Genomic DNA, 15,720 nt, shown 5'->3' with positions numbered 1-15,720 from the left:
TCTCTGTATCAAATTATTTTTCAGACACACCTTCAGTGTTCTCTTCAGAACAAGTTTTCTGTCCCCTTCCCTCTCTCTCCTTTTTGCAATGTTGATAAATGGAATTTTCCACATCTTCAGCTTGGGTTCCTTTTTGCTTAACAATTTTTTTCTTCAGCTCATCTTATGTCTCTTACATTTTACTGTAAGCAGTCAGGAGAAACCAAGTCATTTCTTCAACACTTGGCTCTGAAATCTCTTCAGCTAAAATATCCAGTCTCATTAATCACAAGGTCTACCTTATACAAAACACTAGAACATAGTTCAGTGAAGTTCTTTACTGCCTTATAACAAAAATCATATTTCCTATGGTTTCCAGTAACCTGTACCTCATTTCCATCTGAGACATCAGAATGGCCTTTAATGTCTATATTTTTGCCAGTATTATTTTCATGATTATTTGTGTATTCTCTAAAACGGAAGTGTTCTCTCCAGCTCTTTTCTTTCTGAGCTCTCATCAGAATCACCTTTAACTCCTGTTATTTCTATTAGCAGTCCCTTCATGTCAATCTTGTGTTCTTTTACTATGTGGCTCAATAGTCTTCCAGCCTCTATCACACTGTTCCAAAGCTGCTTCCACAGTTTTAGGTATGTGTTAACAGCGGCTCCTTGCTCTCAATACCAAAATCTGTATTAGTTTGAGAAGTGTGCCTTAACAAGTACTATAGACTGGGCGGCTTAAATAACAAATTTATTATCCACAGTTTTTGAGGCTGGGAAGTCTAAAATCAAGGTCCTTGTGAGGTCTCTCTTCCTGGCTTGCAGACGGCTGTCTTCTTGGAAAGACAGAGAGACAGGGAGCTGTGGTCTCTTATGTGCCAGCCCGACTGTACCAGAGTCCTACCTTTATGACTTCATGTAACCTTACTTCCTTGGAGGCTATTGTCTCCATTAGGGATTAAGGCTTCAACATATCAATTTTAGAAGGACATAGTTCACTCCATAGCACCCGATAAATGTCATGAATGTGGAAAAGCCTTTAGTAAAAATTTATGACTTAACAATAGACAGTCCATAAGTGAAAATACAGAGGGGTGAAGAGAACCCTGTAAATACAGTCAATGTGACTCTCTGGATTTGTTCAATGTCAGAATGGATAGAGGGAGAAAGCCCATAGCTACAAGTGACATGGAGGAAGCTTTTATGTGCTAAGCCCACACAGGGCTTAATTCCACATGAGAGTGTTGACACCAGCAAGTGTAAGGGAGATTCTGAGGAAACTCAGTGATTGTATATAGGATGGTGAGAATCATGTAAGCAGTCTCTGTTCCAGTTTGTTGAAACTACTCTTCTGAGCCATCTACTAGGATATGGAAAGTGCCCTTCGAAACAGATCTCCTCCTTGAAAGTGACTTTAAAAAATTTTATTGATGTGCAATTCACATAACATAAAATTAACAATTTAAAAATGTTCAGGGGTGCCTGGGTGGCTCGGTTGAGCATCTGATTGTTAATTTTGGTTTGGGTCATTATCCCGGGGTTGTGGGATCAAGCCCTATGTCAGACTCCATACTGGGCATGGAGGCTGCTTGGGATTCTCCCCCCACCTCACCTTTTCTCTCTCCCTCTGCTTCTCTCCCCAACTTACATGTGCACTCTCTAGAAAATAAAAATAAAAAAATTTCGTTAAATGTACAATTCAGTGGCATTTAGGACATTCACAGTGTTGTGCAACCAAGGAGTCATTAAGCAATTACTCTTCCTTTGCTCCTCTCCAGATACTGACAACCACTAACCTGCTTTGTGTCTCTATGGATTTAACTGTTGTGGATACTTTGTATAAATGGGATCATACAGTTAGAAACACTGTGACATCAAAATGTCAGAGTAAGGGAAGTACAAGGTTCTGTGCCTGCCCCAAAACAACTAATGAGCTGCTAAAATCTGCCAGAATTAACTTTTGTCGAACTTTGGAACCTAGTCAAAAGTGGAAAATTTGGTGAAGCAGCTCTTAATTTATGGCAGGAGAGTGCTACAGCATTTTAAACTACCTGCACTGTTTAAATATACACAAAAAGCTAAAGGAAACCATGAACACTGAACTAAAAGAACTAGGTGAACAATGTTTGAACAGATAGAGAAATTATAAAACGCCATACAGAACTTTTGGAGCTGCAAAGTACAAAAACTGAAGTGAAAAATTTGTTAGGGGGTTTAACAGCTTATTTAAATAGGCAAAATAGAGACACTGACTTGCAAATAGTTCAACTGAGATTATGTACTCCAAGGAGCAGAAAGAAAATAATGAAAAATGCACAGAACTTGAGAGACCTGTGAGACAGATGTACTTGCATACGCTTGCAGAGGGAAAGGACAGGGAAAGTTTTCAGGAATCATGTCCAGAAATTCCCCAAATTTGATTAAAAAAAAAATCCATAAATATATACATCCAAGAAGCTTAGTAAACTCCAAGCACGATAAACTCCAAAAAATCCATACCCAGACACATTATAGTCAAATTCTCAAAACCCATACACACAGAATTTTGAAAGCAGCAAGAAGTTATTTGTTACCTACAAGGGATCCTCAATAAGATCTGATTTCTCATCAGAAACCATGGAGACCACCAGTAAGTGGGATGACATATTTAAGGTCTTGGAAGAAAGACTGTCAGCTAAGATTTAAAAAAAAATTTTTTTTAACATTTATTCATTATTGAGAGACAGAGAGCGAATGGGGGAGGGTCAGAGAGGGAGGGAGACACAGAATCCGAAGCAGGCTCCAGGCTCCAAGCTGTCAGCACAGAGCCCGACGCGGGGCTCGAACCCACGAACCGTGAGATCATGACCTGAGCTGAAGTTGGACGCTTAACTGACTGAGCCACCCAGGCGTCCCAGCTAAGATTTCTATATCCAGCAAAATATCCTTCAAGAATGAGGGAGAAATTAGGAGGTTTGCAGACTTAAAAAAACGAAAACAAAAAAAACCTGAGAGAGCTCATTAACAGTAGACCTGCTCTACAAAAAATGCTTCAGGGGGCACCTGGGTGGCTCAGCCAGTTGAGCTTCCAACTTTGGCTCAGGTCATGATCTCACAGCTTGTGGGTTCAAGGCCCGCATCAGGCTCTGCTGACAGCTCAGAACCTGGAGCCTGCTTCGGATTCTGTGCCTCTTCTCTCTCTGACCCTAACCCACTAGCCTTCTGTATTTGTCTCTCTCAAAAATAAACAAGTATTAAAAAAAAAATAAAAACAAAAAATGCTTCAGGCTGAAATGAAAGGACACGGCAGTAGTTCTAAACCATAAGAAAGAAAAGTGAACGCTAGAAAAGGTAACGTCATAGGCAAATGTAAAAGGCACTATTGCAGGCGCCTGGGTGGGTCAGTGAGTTAATAAGTATCCAACCTTTGGCTCAAGTCATGATCTCACAGTTCATGAATTTGAGCCTTGCATCAGGTTCTCTGCTGTCAGTGTGGAGCCTGCTTCAGATCCTTTGTCCCCCTCTTTCTGCCCCTCCCCGCTTGTGCACACACTCTCTCTAAAAAATAAACATTAAAAAAGCCAATATTGTACTTTTTATTGGTTTATAACTTCTGCTTTTCCTGTATGATTTAAGGCAAACAGACAAGAAAATTATAAATCTATGTCAATGGTTATAGTGTATAACAATGCAATCTGTGACAATTACAAAAGTAGGAGAGGGATTAAAAAGTATAGAAACAGACTATATACTACTGAAACTAAGTGGATTTTTACAAGTTTACTATGTTAATTTTAATCCACAAGGTAAACACTAAGAAAATACTAAAAGAAAAACTGAAAAGAGAAGAAAGAAATAAAAGTGTGACACTACAAAAAAAATCAGTAAATATAAAAAAAGGCAAGAATGGAGGAACAAAAGACACAGACAACAAACAACTAAATGGTATAAGTAAGTACTTTTCAGTATTCATATTAAATACAAATGGAATAAACTTCCCAATTAAAAGGTCCAGATTAGTAGACTGGATTAAGAAACCAAGATCTATGTATATGCTTCCTACAAGAGAGTTACTATAAAGAATGAGGTTGAAAGTAAAAGGATGGAAAAAAAATATTGCAAAAGATTTTGTATTCCATACAAAAAAAAAAGGCTGTATTATGAGACAAACTAGATTTTAAATCAAAAGAAGGTTAATGAAAACAGACTCCTGGATCAATGGAATAGAGAGCCCAGAAATAAACCCATGCATATACAGTCAATCTGTGATAAAGGAGGCAAGATTATACAGTGTGAAAAAGTCTCTTCAGTAAATAGTGTTGAAAACACTGGGCAGCTACATGCGTAGAAATGAAACTGGACTGCTATCTTACACTATATACAAAAACCAAGTCAAAATGAATTAAGGACTTGAATGTAAGACCCAAAACCATAAAACATAAGAAAGGAAATGTGAGCAGTAAGCTTTTTGACATTGGTTTTCGCAATATTTTTTTGAACCATTCTCCTCAGGCAAGGGCAGCAACAGCTAAAATTAAAAGATGGGATTATGACAAACTGAAAAGCTTCTGCACAGCAAAGGAGACCATCAACAAAACGAAAAAGCAATCTACTGAATGGGAGAAGATATTTACAAATCCTACATCCTAGAAGTGGTTAATAACCAAAAAATATAAAGAGTGTACACACCTTAGTACTCAAAAAACAAATGGGTACCTGGGTGGCTCAGATGTCTGACTCTTGATTTTGGGTCAGGTCATGATTCCAGGATTGAGCCCTGCATCAGGCTCCATGCTAAGTGTGGAGCCTGCTTAAGATTCTCGGTCTCTCTCCTTCTGCCCCTCTCCCTTGCTTGCGTGCTCGCTCTCAAAACAAACAAACAAACAAACAAACAAAAAAAAAAACCAAAACAAAACAACCCAGGAAACAAAAAACAAACAGCCTGATTCAAAATGGGCAGAGGACTTGAATAGACATTTTTTTAAAGAAGACATACCGATGGTCAATAGACATCTGGAAACATGTTCAGCATCTGTAATCATCATGGAAATGCAAATCAAAACCATAAGGAGATACTACCTCACACCAGTCTAACTGGCTTTTATCAAAAAGACAATAACAAATGTTGGTAAGGATGTGGAGAAAAGGGAACCCTCATGCACTGTTGGTGGGAATAAAAACTGGTGCAGCCACTGTGGAAAACAGTATGGAGACTCCTCAGAAATGTAAAAACAGAACTACTGTATGATCCATGAATTCCACTTCTAGGTATTTATCCATATAAAACAAAAACACCCATTCAAAGGGATATATGCATTACCATTATTTATAAAAGCTAAGATACAGAAGCAACTTAAGTGCCCAGCAACAGATGAGTGGATAAAGAAGTTGTTTACGCATACATTCGGGAATATCATTTAGCCATAAAAGAAGAATGAGCTTGCTATCTGTGGCAACATGAATGGACCTAGAGGTATTATGCCAAGTGAAATAAGTTAGAGAAAGACTAATACTGTACAATCTCACTTATATGTGGAGTCTAAAAAATACACCAGAATGGAAACAGGCTCACAGACAAAACTATTGGTCACCAGAGTGGGGAGGGATTGAGAGTAGGCCAAAAAGGAGAAGGGGATTAAGAAATTTCTAATTATAAATAATTCATGAGGATACAATGTATAGCAGAGGGAAACACTATGATATACACCAGAAACTAACGGGAAATTGTATGTCAATTATACTTCAATTTAAAAAGAAAGTTACAAAAGATTAAGAAGGATATCATATGTTGATAAAAGGTTCACTATGAAGAGAGGATATAACAATTATATAACTACCTAATAGTACAGTCCCAAAATATACGGAGTAAAAATGGGCAGAATTGAAGAGAAAACTAGTTCTACAATAATGGGTGTAGTTCAGTAACCAACTTTCTATAACAGAGCAGCCAGACAGGAGATCAAAGGCAATATACAACTTGAACTGCACTAATACACACACACACACACACACACACACACACACACACACACACACACCATCTATCCAACAACAGCAAAATATATATTTCACTTAATTGTACCTGAAAGGATAGGTCATTAGGCCACAAGGTAAGTCTTAATGAATTTGAAATTACTGAAATCATGCAAAGTAACTTCTGATCACAGTGGAATGAAACTAGAAATGAACAGCAGAAAGAACTCTGGAAAATTCACAGATATGTGGAAATTGAATAGCACACTCAAACCTTTGTATCAAAGAAGAAAAATCACAAGAGAAAGTAGAAAATACACTGAGGCAATGGAAGTGAAAACTTGACCTACTAAAACTTAAGGAATGCAGAAAAAGCAATGCATAGAGGGAATTTTATAGCTGTAGATGCATCATGTAAACAGTAGATCTCAAATCTGCAACCTAATAATACAATTTAAGAAGAGCAAACTAGGGGCGCCTGGGTGGCGCAGTCGGTTAAGCGTCCGACTTCAGCCAGGTCACGATCTCGCGGTCCGTGAGTTTGAGCCCCGCGTCGGGCTCTGGGCTGATGGCTCGGAGCCTGGAGCCTGTTTCCGATTCTGTGTCTCCCTCTCTCTCTGCCCCTCCCCCGTTCATGCTCTGTCTCTCTCTGTCCCAAAAATAAATAAAAAATGTTGAAAAAAAAAAATTAAAAAAAAAAAAAAAAAAAAAAAAAAAGAAGAGCAAACTAAACCCAAACTAGAAGAAGGAAGCAAATAATAAAAGAGGAAAGGTGAGATAAAATAGAGAACAGAAAAAATGATAGAGAAAGCAACAAAACTTAAAGCTGGTTCCTGAAAAAGATAAAATTGACAAACCTTTATCTAGACTAACCAAACCCCCCAAGTTACTAAAATCAGAAATGAAATTGGAGACATTACTGTTAATTTTTTTAAGAAGTGTTACAAGTAAATACTTACACAAGGGGACAGCTGTATGCCAATAAATTGGCTACCCAAGGTGAAATGGATACATTTCTAGAAATGCACCATCTATCCAAACCTCAGGAGAGAATAGAAATTCTGAAAAGACCTAGAAATAGTGAAGATATTAAATCAATAATAATAAAAAACCTCCCAACAGAGAAAAGCTCGCAACCAAGTAAAGATGGCTTTACTCGTTAACTCTACCAAACATATAAAGAAGAATTAACAAAATCTTTCTCCAATTATTTCAAAATATGGAAGAGGACACTTCCTAACTCATTCTATGAGGACAACATTACTCTGATACCAGAAGTCTTAGACAAAGACACTATGAGAAAAGAAAACTACAGGCTAATATCTCTTATGAGCAATTGCAAAAATCCTCGCCAAAATATGCACAAAACTAATTCAGCAGCGTATTAAAAGTATTGTACCTCTGGGGCGCCTGGGTGGCTCAGTCGGTTGGGCGTCTGACTTCGGCTGGTCTGTGAGTTCGAGCCCTGCATCAGGCTCTGTGCTGACAGCTCAGAGCCTGGAGCCTGTTTCAGATTCTGTGTCTCCCTCTCTCTCTGACCTCCCCCCATTCATGCTCTCTCTCTGTCTCAAAAATGAATAAACGTTAAAAAAAAATTTAATAAAAAAAAAGTATTGTACCTCTTGAGCAAGTGAGGTTTACTCCCAGAATGCAAGAATGTTTCAACCTGTTAAAATCAACTCTGTAGGGGCGCCTGGGTGGCTCAGTCGGTTGAGCGTCCGACTTCGGCTCAGGTCATGATCTCACAGTCTGTGAGTTCGAGCCCCGCATTGGGCTCTGTGCTGAAAGCTCAGAGCCTGGAGCCTGCTTCGGATTCTGTGTCTCCTTCTCTCTCTGACCCTCCCTCGTTCGTGCTCTGTCTCTCTCTGTCTCGAAAATAAGTAAACATTAAATACATCACATTAAGAGAATGTATGATAAAAGCCACATGATCTCAACTGAGGCACAAAAAGCGAATGACAAAACTGAACATACTTTCACGAAAAAAAACCATTCAGTAAACTAGGAATAGAAGGGAACTTCCTCAACATGATTAAGGCCACATATTAAAAATTCACACTGACATCATATTTAGTGACGAAAGACTGGATGCCTTTTTTTCTGAAGAACATGAATGAGATAAGGATGCCAGCTTTTGCCACTTCTGTTCAACACAGTACTGACAGTTCTAGCCTGAATGATTACACAGAAAAAAGAAAAGGAATTGTAAAAGAAGTACAATGATACCTTCACTGGAGCCACTCTCTCATATCCATAAAACATTAGAATCCATACACGTGAAAAAAATGTCAGAGCTAATAAATGAATTTAGCAAAGTTGCAGGATACAAAATCAACATGCAAAAAGTCAGTTTTATTTCCATATGCTTTCAATGAACTATCCGAACAGGAAGTATATATTTTTTAAGTTCCAATAAAATAAAATTCCAAAGAATACATTCTAATAAAATTCCAATTTATAGCAGAATCCAAAAGAATAAAGTACTCGGCAATAAATTTAACCAAGGAGGCAAAAGACTTGTTCACTGACACCCAAAGAATATGGCTGAAATTAAAGAAAACCAAAGTATATGAAAAGACTTCCCATACTTATGGACTGGGAGACTTAATATTGCTAAGATGACAGTACTACCCAAAGTGATCTATAGATTCAAAGCAATCCCCCTCAAAATTCCATTTGTGTGTATGGTTATTTTTACAGAAATAGAAAAAACTATCCTAAAATTCATTTGGAACATCACAAGACCCTTGAGTCTTGCAAAACAAAAAGTATGGAAGAACCACACTGTCTGATTTCAGTACTCCGTACCAAGCTACAAACAGTGGCAAAATCGGTTTGCTACTGACACAAGGATAAACATATAGATCAATGGAACAGAACTAAGCCTGAGGAAAAACCCTCACATATATGGTCAATTGATTTTTGACAAGGGTACCAAGTCCATACAATTGGAAAAGGACAGTCTGTACAAATGGTGCTTGGACAACTGGATACCTATGCTAAAAGAACACAAGATAAATGAAAAATTAGAAAGTCTCTGAAGAAGTAGATATAATGAATACATATGTGGAGATTTCAGAACTGAAAAATACATACCTGAAAGAAAATGGTTAGTAGATGGCTTACTAGCACATTAGAGGTAACAAATCACTGAACTGGAACACAGAACAATAGAAATTATACTGGGAAAAAAGTTACGAAGAGAGCCTCAAAAACTATGGGAGTATAACAAAATACCATTTGTGTCACTGTAGTTCTGGAAGTAGTAAAGGTAGGCAGTATTAGAAGAGCTAATGGCTTAAAACTTCCCAAATTTGGCAAGAGATGGAAACCTAAAGATTCAAAGAGCTTGAATGTATGTCAAACACGATAAGCCCACTGAAATCCATGTCAAATCACATTACGATTTATCTCCATAACCTAAAAATGAAGAAAACATCTTGAAAGTGGCCAATGAAAAACAACACATTTTCTTATAGGGAAAACTATTGGAATGGTAGTGGATGTCTTACCAGAAACCACAGAGGTTAGACGGAAGGGGTGTGATGTTCTTCAGGTGCTGAAAGAAACTGTCAACCCCAAATCCTGTACCAAATGACAATATCTTTCAGGAATTGAAGGGAAACGCAGGACATTCTCAAATGGAGGGAAACTGAGAATTTGTCCCTAGGAGAGCGGATAGAGGCAATTTTATAAGCAAAAAGGAAACAATAAAAGAGGGAACCTTGGAACATCTGTGTGCAGTAAGGAGTTAACATAATAGGCCTGAGACTGCTATTGTTAGGAAATCCTGCTTGCAAGATTATCCTTTGGCTGGCATTGGGATCTTGCATTTCTAGAGGGTTGGCACCATTCCCAGAACTGATAAGAATGGCTCACTGTGCCTAAAACTATGCAAACTGTAGGGTTATGTTGAATGTGCCTGTGTGACTAGCCCCCACTAAAAAAGCTGGGCACTGAGCCTTTAATGAGCTTCCTCATTAGATAACATTTAACACATGTTGTCACAGTCATTGGTGGAGGATTTAAGTGGGTCATGTGTGACTCCACTGGGAGAGGATTTTTGGAAGCTTGTTCCTGGTTTCCTTTGGACTTTGTCTCTTGTATGGTTTCCCTTTGCTGATTTTGCTTTGTATCCCTTTGTTATAATTATAGCCAAGTGTGCAACCATGTGAGTCTTGTGAGTCCTAGTGAACATCAAACCTGGGGGTGGTCTTGGGAACCCCTGACACAATCAGGAAGAAAGAAAACACAGGAAAAATATGGGTAAATATAGTAGGCACTCCTCTTACACATGAATTTTCTGAACTAATTTTGATGGTTGAAGCAAAAATTATTACACATTCTGCTATGATTCTAAATATATAGAGAGGAAACACTTAAAATTACAGTAAGGGCAAAAGGATGTAATGGGAGATAAAGCTTCTATACTTCATTCAAACTCGTAAAATGAAGATACCAGTAGACTGATTAGTTATGCATATGTAATGGAGCTCCCAGAGTAACCACTAAAAATGCTATATACAAAGAGATACACAGAAAGTGCTGGATATTTCAAAATAGAACTCTAAAAAGAAAAAAGAAAAAGGTCCAAATAACCTAAAGGAAGTCAGTAAAAAGAAAACCAAGCAAAAAGAACAAACAAAAAGGTCTAAATACACCAACCAAAAGAGAAATTGGCATAACAGAGTAAGAAAGAAAGAAGCCACAGTAAACCCAATGTGCTGCCTAAATGAAACTTCAAATATTATAGCTTAGGCAAGTTAAAAGGATAAAAAGAAACATGCAAACATTAATCAAAGGAAAGGAGTGGCTATACTAAATCAATAAGGTAGACTTCTGAGCAAGGAAAGTTACCGGACACAGAGGGTGATCAATTACAGGAAGACAGTGATCCTGAATATGTGTGTCTCACGTACAGTTTCACAACATGTGAAGAGGAAACCCAAAGAAGAAATAGACAAATCAACAAGTGGAGACTTCAACACCCTTCTCTCAATGGTGGAAAATCTAAACCCCAAATCAGGAAGAGCTTGTCAACACCATCAACCAATAGAATCTAATCTTTACAGAACATTTCACCCCCAAATAGCAGAATACATATTCTTTTCAAATGCTCACAAAAACATATACCAAGATAAGCATATCCTGGGCCATAAAACATAAGAAATTTGTTTACCTTAACAAATGGAAAGAATTGATACCACACAAGGTATGTTCTCTGATCATAATGGAATCAAACCTGAAGTCAGTAAGACAAAGTTGACAGAGAAGTCTCTAAACACTTAGAAAATATTTAAACTACACACTTCCAAGTAATCCATGCATCAAAAATGAAGTTTTAAGGGGAAATAAAACATTCTCCATGAAAAGAGAATGGAGAGGAAGATACAATGTATCAAAGTATGTGGAGTACAACTAAAGCAGTCCTGAGAGGAAAACCTGTAGCAGTGGATGTGTATGTTACAAAAGAGGAAAAGTCTCTCATCAATAAGCTTCTATCTCAGGAACCTAGAAAAATAAAAGCTAAATAAACTCAAGAAACACATAGAAGGAAATAATAGTGATAAAGGCAGAAATCAGTAAAATTGAAAAAAACAGAGAAAGAGCTGTTCTTTTGAAAATAACATTGAAACAACCTCTAGCAAGACTAAGAAAAACGAGAGTAGACACAAATTACTACATCAAGAATGAAAAAAGGATATCTCTACATACTCTGAAGCCATCAAAAGAATACCAGCCTACAAATTTCACAACTTACATGAAATGAACTACTTCCTTGAAAAACACAAACTACTGAAAATTTCCCAATATGGAATAATTTGAACAGCTCTGTAACTATTACGGAAGTTCAATTTGCAATCTAAAAATTCCTACAAATGAAATGTATAGGCCCACATGTTTTCACTGTGGAATTCTGCCAAATCTTTAAAGACTTAGTGCCAGTGCTGCATGATTTCTTCCAGAAAATAGAAGAGGAAGAAACAAACCCTTCCCAATTCACTCTGTGAAGCAGGTATGTTAATACCAAAATAATTATACACTATTACCAAGTACAATTTACTTTAGGCATGCAAGACTAGTTCCATATTTGAAACTTAGTGTAATCCACCATTTTAACAGACTAAAAAAGAAAAACCACATGATTATATCAGTTGATGCAGTAAAATCAATTATTTGTCAGAATTCAATAACCACTGTGGGGGAAAAAAAGTCTTAGAACAAAAGGAATGCAGGGGAACTCCTCTACTTGAGTAGGAACATCTACAAAAATATCTATATCTAACATTTTTTATTGCTTATATATATATAAACATACATGTCTACTGCTGTATGTATATTTATTTGTAATAATATATAACTATATATATATAACAATTTACTGTTTTAACCATTTCACAAATTTATTTTAGAGACGGGGGCAGAGGGAGAAAGAGAGAGAGCATTAAGCAGGCTCCACGCTCAGTGTGGAGCCCAACATGGGCTTTTATCCCATGACCCTGGGATCATGACCTGAGCTGAAATCAAGAGTCAGACATTCAACCAAGCCATCCAGGTGCCCCTTAACCATTTTTAAATGCACGGTTCAGTGGAGTTAAGTACATGCACACTGTTGTGAAACCGTTCCCATTCTCCATCTCCAGCACGGTTTCATCTTCCCAAGCTAAAACTGTGTCCATTAAACATGGACTCCTTCCTCATTCCCCACTCCTCCCAGCTCTTGGTAACCTCTGTTTTACTTTATGGACTTGCCCATTCTCGGTTACCTGCTGTAAGTGGAATCAAACACTTTTTGTCCTTCTTAGACTGGCATATTTCACTTAACGTTTTCAACGTTAATCCTTGGTGTTGAATGTATCAGAATTTCCTTTGTTTCTAAGGCTCAACATATGCCATTGTATGCATACACCACATTTTATGTTGATGGCCATTTGAGCTATTGTGAATAATGCCATTATGTTAGGGACTTTGCTGTACAAGTATACAGGGGTAGATAGCTAGGAGTGGAGTTGCTGAATCACAGGGTCAGTGGTATGTTTAACATTTTGAGGAACTGCTGGACTCTTCCACAAAAATCACACCATTTTACATTTCCCATCAGAAATGCATAAATGTCTCCACACTGCCAGAACTTGTTCTCTCCCTTTTCTTTGGTAGTAGCCATCATAGAGGGTATGGCGTGGCATCTTATCTTAACGCTGTGAGACATAATGCTTTTCTCCTCATGTTAAGAATAAGGCAAAGATGTCTGCTCTCACCACTCTCCTTGTGCTACAAGTTCTGCAATAAAGCAAGAGGAAACAGATCATTGACTGCTCTCCAGGTAGCTGTTTCCTTCGCAAGCAAGGCTGGGCCCATAATGAAGCAACTATGTCTAAGGGACCTGCAGGTGGCATTGGTCTTGGCACCACCTACTCTTGTGTGGGTGCCTTCTAGCACAGGAAAGTGGAAATAATTGCCAATGATCAGGGAAACTGAACCACCCCAAGTTATGTAGCCTTTACTGACACTGAACGATTGATCGGTGATGCTGCAAAGAATCAAGTTGCAACGAACCCCACCAACACAGTTTTTTTGATGCCAAACGCCTGATTGGGCGTGGATTCGACGATGCTGTTGTCCAATCTGATATGAAGCACTGGCCCCTCATGGTGGTGAATGATGCTGGCAGGCCCAAGGTCCAAGTAGAATACAAGGGAGAGACCAAAAGTTTCTATCCAGAGGAGGTGTCTTCTATGGTTTTGACAAAGATAAAGGAAATCGCAGAGGGTTACCTTGGGAAGACTGTTACCAATGCTGTAGTCACAGTACCTGCCTATTTTAACAATGCTCAGCGTCAGGCTACCAAAGATGCTGGAACTATTGCTGGTCTTAATGTACTTTGAATCATCAAAGTACAGTAGCCAACTGCTGCTGCTATTGCTTATGGCTTAGAGAAAAAGGTTGGAGCCGAAAGGAATGTGCTGATCTTTGACTTGGGAGGTGGCACTTTTGATGTGTCAATCCTCACTATTGAAGATGGGATCTTTGAGGTCAAATCTACTGCTGGAGACACCCACTTAGGTGGAGAAGACTTTGACAACCGAATGGTGAACCATTTTATTGCAGAGTTCAAGCGCAAACATAAGAAGGACATCAGTGAGAACAAGAAGGCAGTCTCTTGCCTCTGTACCTCTTGCAAGCGTGCCAAGCATACACTTTCTTCCAGCACCTAGGCCAGTATTGAGATTGGTTCTCTATATGAAGGAATCAACTTCTATACCTCTATTACTCGTGCCTGGTTTGAAGAATTAAATACTGACCTGTTCTGTGGCACCCTGGGCCCTGTAGAGAAAGCTCTTCAGGATGCCAAGCTAGACAAGTCTCAGATCCACGATATTGTCTTGGTGGGTGGTTCTACACGTATCCCCAAGATTCAGAAACTTCTACAAGACTTTTTCAATGGGAAGGAACTGAATAAGAGCATCAACCCTGATGAAGCTGTCGCTTATGGTGCAGCTGTCCAGGCAGCCATCCTTCCTGGAGACAAATCTGAAAATGTTCAAGATTTGCTGCTGTTGGAGGTCACTCCCCTTTCTCTTGGCATTGAAACTGCTGGTGGAGTCATGACTGTTCTCATCAAGCACAATTCTACCATTCCTACTAAACAGACCCAAACCTTCACTACCTACTCTGACAACCAGCCTGGTGTGCTCATTCAGGTTTATGAAGGTGAGCGTGCCATGACCAAGGATAACAACCTACTTGGCAAGTTTGAACTCACAGGCATACGTCCTGCCCCCCATGGCGTTCCTCAGATTGAGGTTACCTTTGATATTGATGCTAATGGCATTCTCAATGTCTCTGCTGTGGATAAGAGTACAGGAAAAGAGAATAAGATCACCATCACAAACAACAAGGGTCGCTTGAGCAAGGAGGACATTGAGCTCATGGTCCAGGAAGCTGAGAAGTACAAAGCTGAAGATGAGAAGCAGCGAGACAAGTTGTCCTCCAAGAATTCACTTGAATCTTACGCATTCAACATGAAAGCAACCGTTGAAGATGAAAAGCTTCAGGGTAAAATCAATAATGAGGACAAACAGAAGATTCTGGATAAGTGTAATGAAATCATCACCTGGCTGGATAAGAACCAGACTGCAGAAAAGGAAGAATTTGAACATCAGCAGAAAGAGCTGGAGAAGGTCTGCAATCCCATCATTACAAAGGTGTACCAGAGTGCAGGAGGCATGCCTGAAGGAATGCCTGGAGGCTTCCCTGGTGGTGGGGCTCCCCCCTCTGGTGGTGCCTCCTCTGGGCCCACCATTGAAGAGGTTGATTAAGCCAATCTGAGAATAGGTTTAGCATTGTTTCACACAAAACATTTGAAGGACCCAAATTTGTAGCAAATTCCATGGCAGTGAAGTTGAGCTGCTATAGTTAATAAACTGGGCATTCTTGATACTTGAATATGGAATATGTGCACCAGGAAAGGAAATACAACATTACACTTTATAAGCACTGTATTGTTAAGTAGAAAATACAATGTCTTAAAACTGTATTTAAAATTGGCACCAAAAAAATAGAGGAAATAAAATGCATATAGATTATAGGTTATAAAGGAAGAAATAATTCTGTCCCTATATGCAGATGCCATGCTTGTCTATGTAGAAAATCTAAAGGAATCTAGGAGGAAAAAAAATCCTAGAACTAAGTGAGTTCAGCCAGGCTGTAGGATTTAAGATAAAGATAGAAACAATTGTATTTTTGTATCCTAGCAATGAACATAGTGTCACAGAAATTAAAAATACC

The 15,720-nt window shown here is 38.6% G+C and overlaps 1 protein-coding gene, 1 long non-coding RNA gene and 1 pseudogene across 12 annotated transcripts in view; 2 read left to right on the top strand and 1 right to left on the bottom strand.

Moving 5' to 3' along the window:
- Window positions 1-15,720, bottom strand: part of LOC131492202 (uncharacterized) — a 79,306-nt gene that overhangs the window by 13,745 nt on the left and 49,841 nt on the right. The window lies entirely within an intron of this gene.
- Window positions 1-15,720, top strand: part of ZNF169 (zinc finger protein 169) — a 55,601-nt gene that overhangs the window by 23,932 nt on the left and 15,949 nt on the right. For 4 of the 11 annotated variants that reach the window (XM_058695917.1, XM_058695915.1, XM_058695916.1 and 1 more), the window contains one exon: window positions 3,765-3,909. The exons of the other annotated variants lie outside the window; for them this stretch is intronic. The gene's annotated coding sequence lies outside the window, so the exon portion shown is untranslated. The remainder of the gene's footprint in view (window positions 1-3,764; window positions 3,910-15,720) is intronic. 11 annotated transcript variants of the gene reach the window in all.
- Window positions 12,365-15,378, top strand: LOC131492199 (heat shock cognate 71 kDa protein-like; annotated as a pseudogene).

Source organism: Neofelis nebulosa, chromosome 12 (genome assembly GCF_028018385.1).
Source record: "Neofelis nebulosa isolate mNeoNeb1 chromosome 12, mNeoNeb1.pri, whole genome shotgun sequence".
NCBI classification, from domain to species: Eukaryota; Metazoa; Chordata; class Mammalia; order Carnivora; family Felidae; genus Neofelis; species Neofelis nebulosa.
The sequence above is the reverse complement of the archived record's forward strand: the minus strand, read 5'-3'. Positions and strand labels throughout refer to the sequence as shown.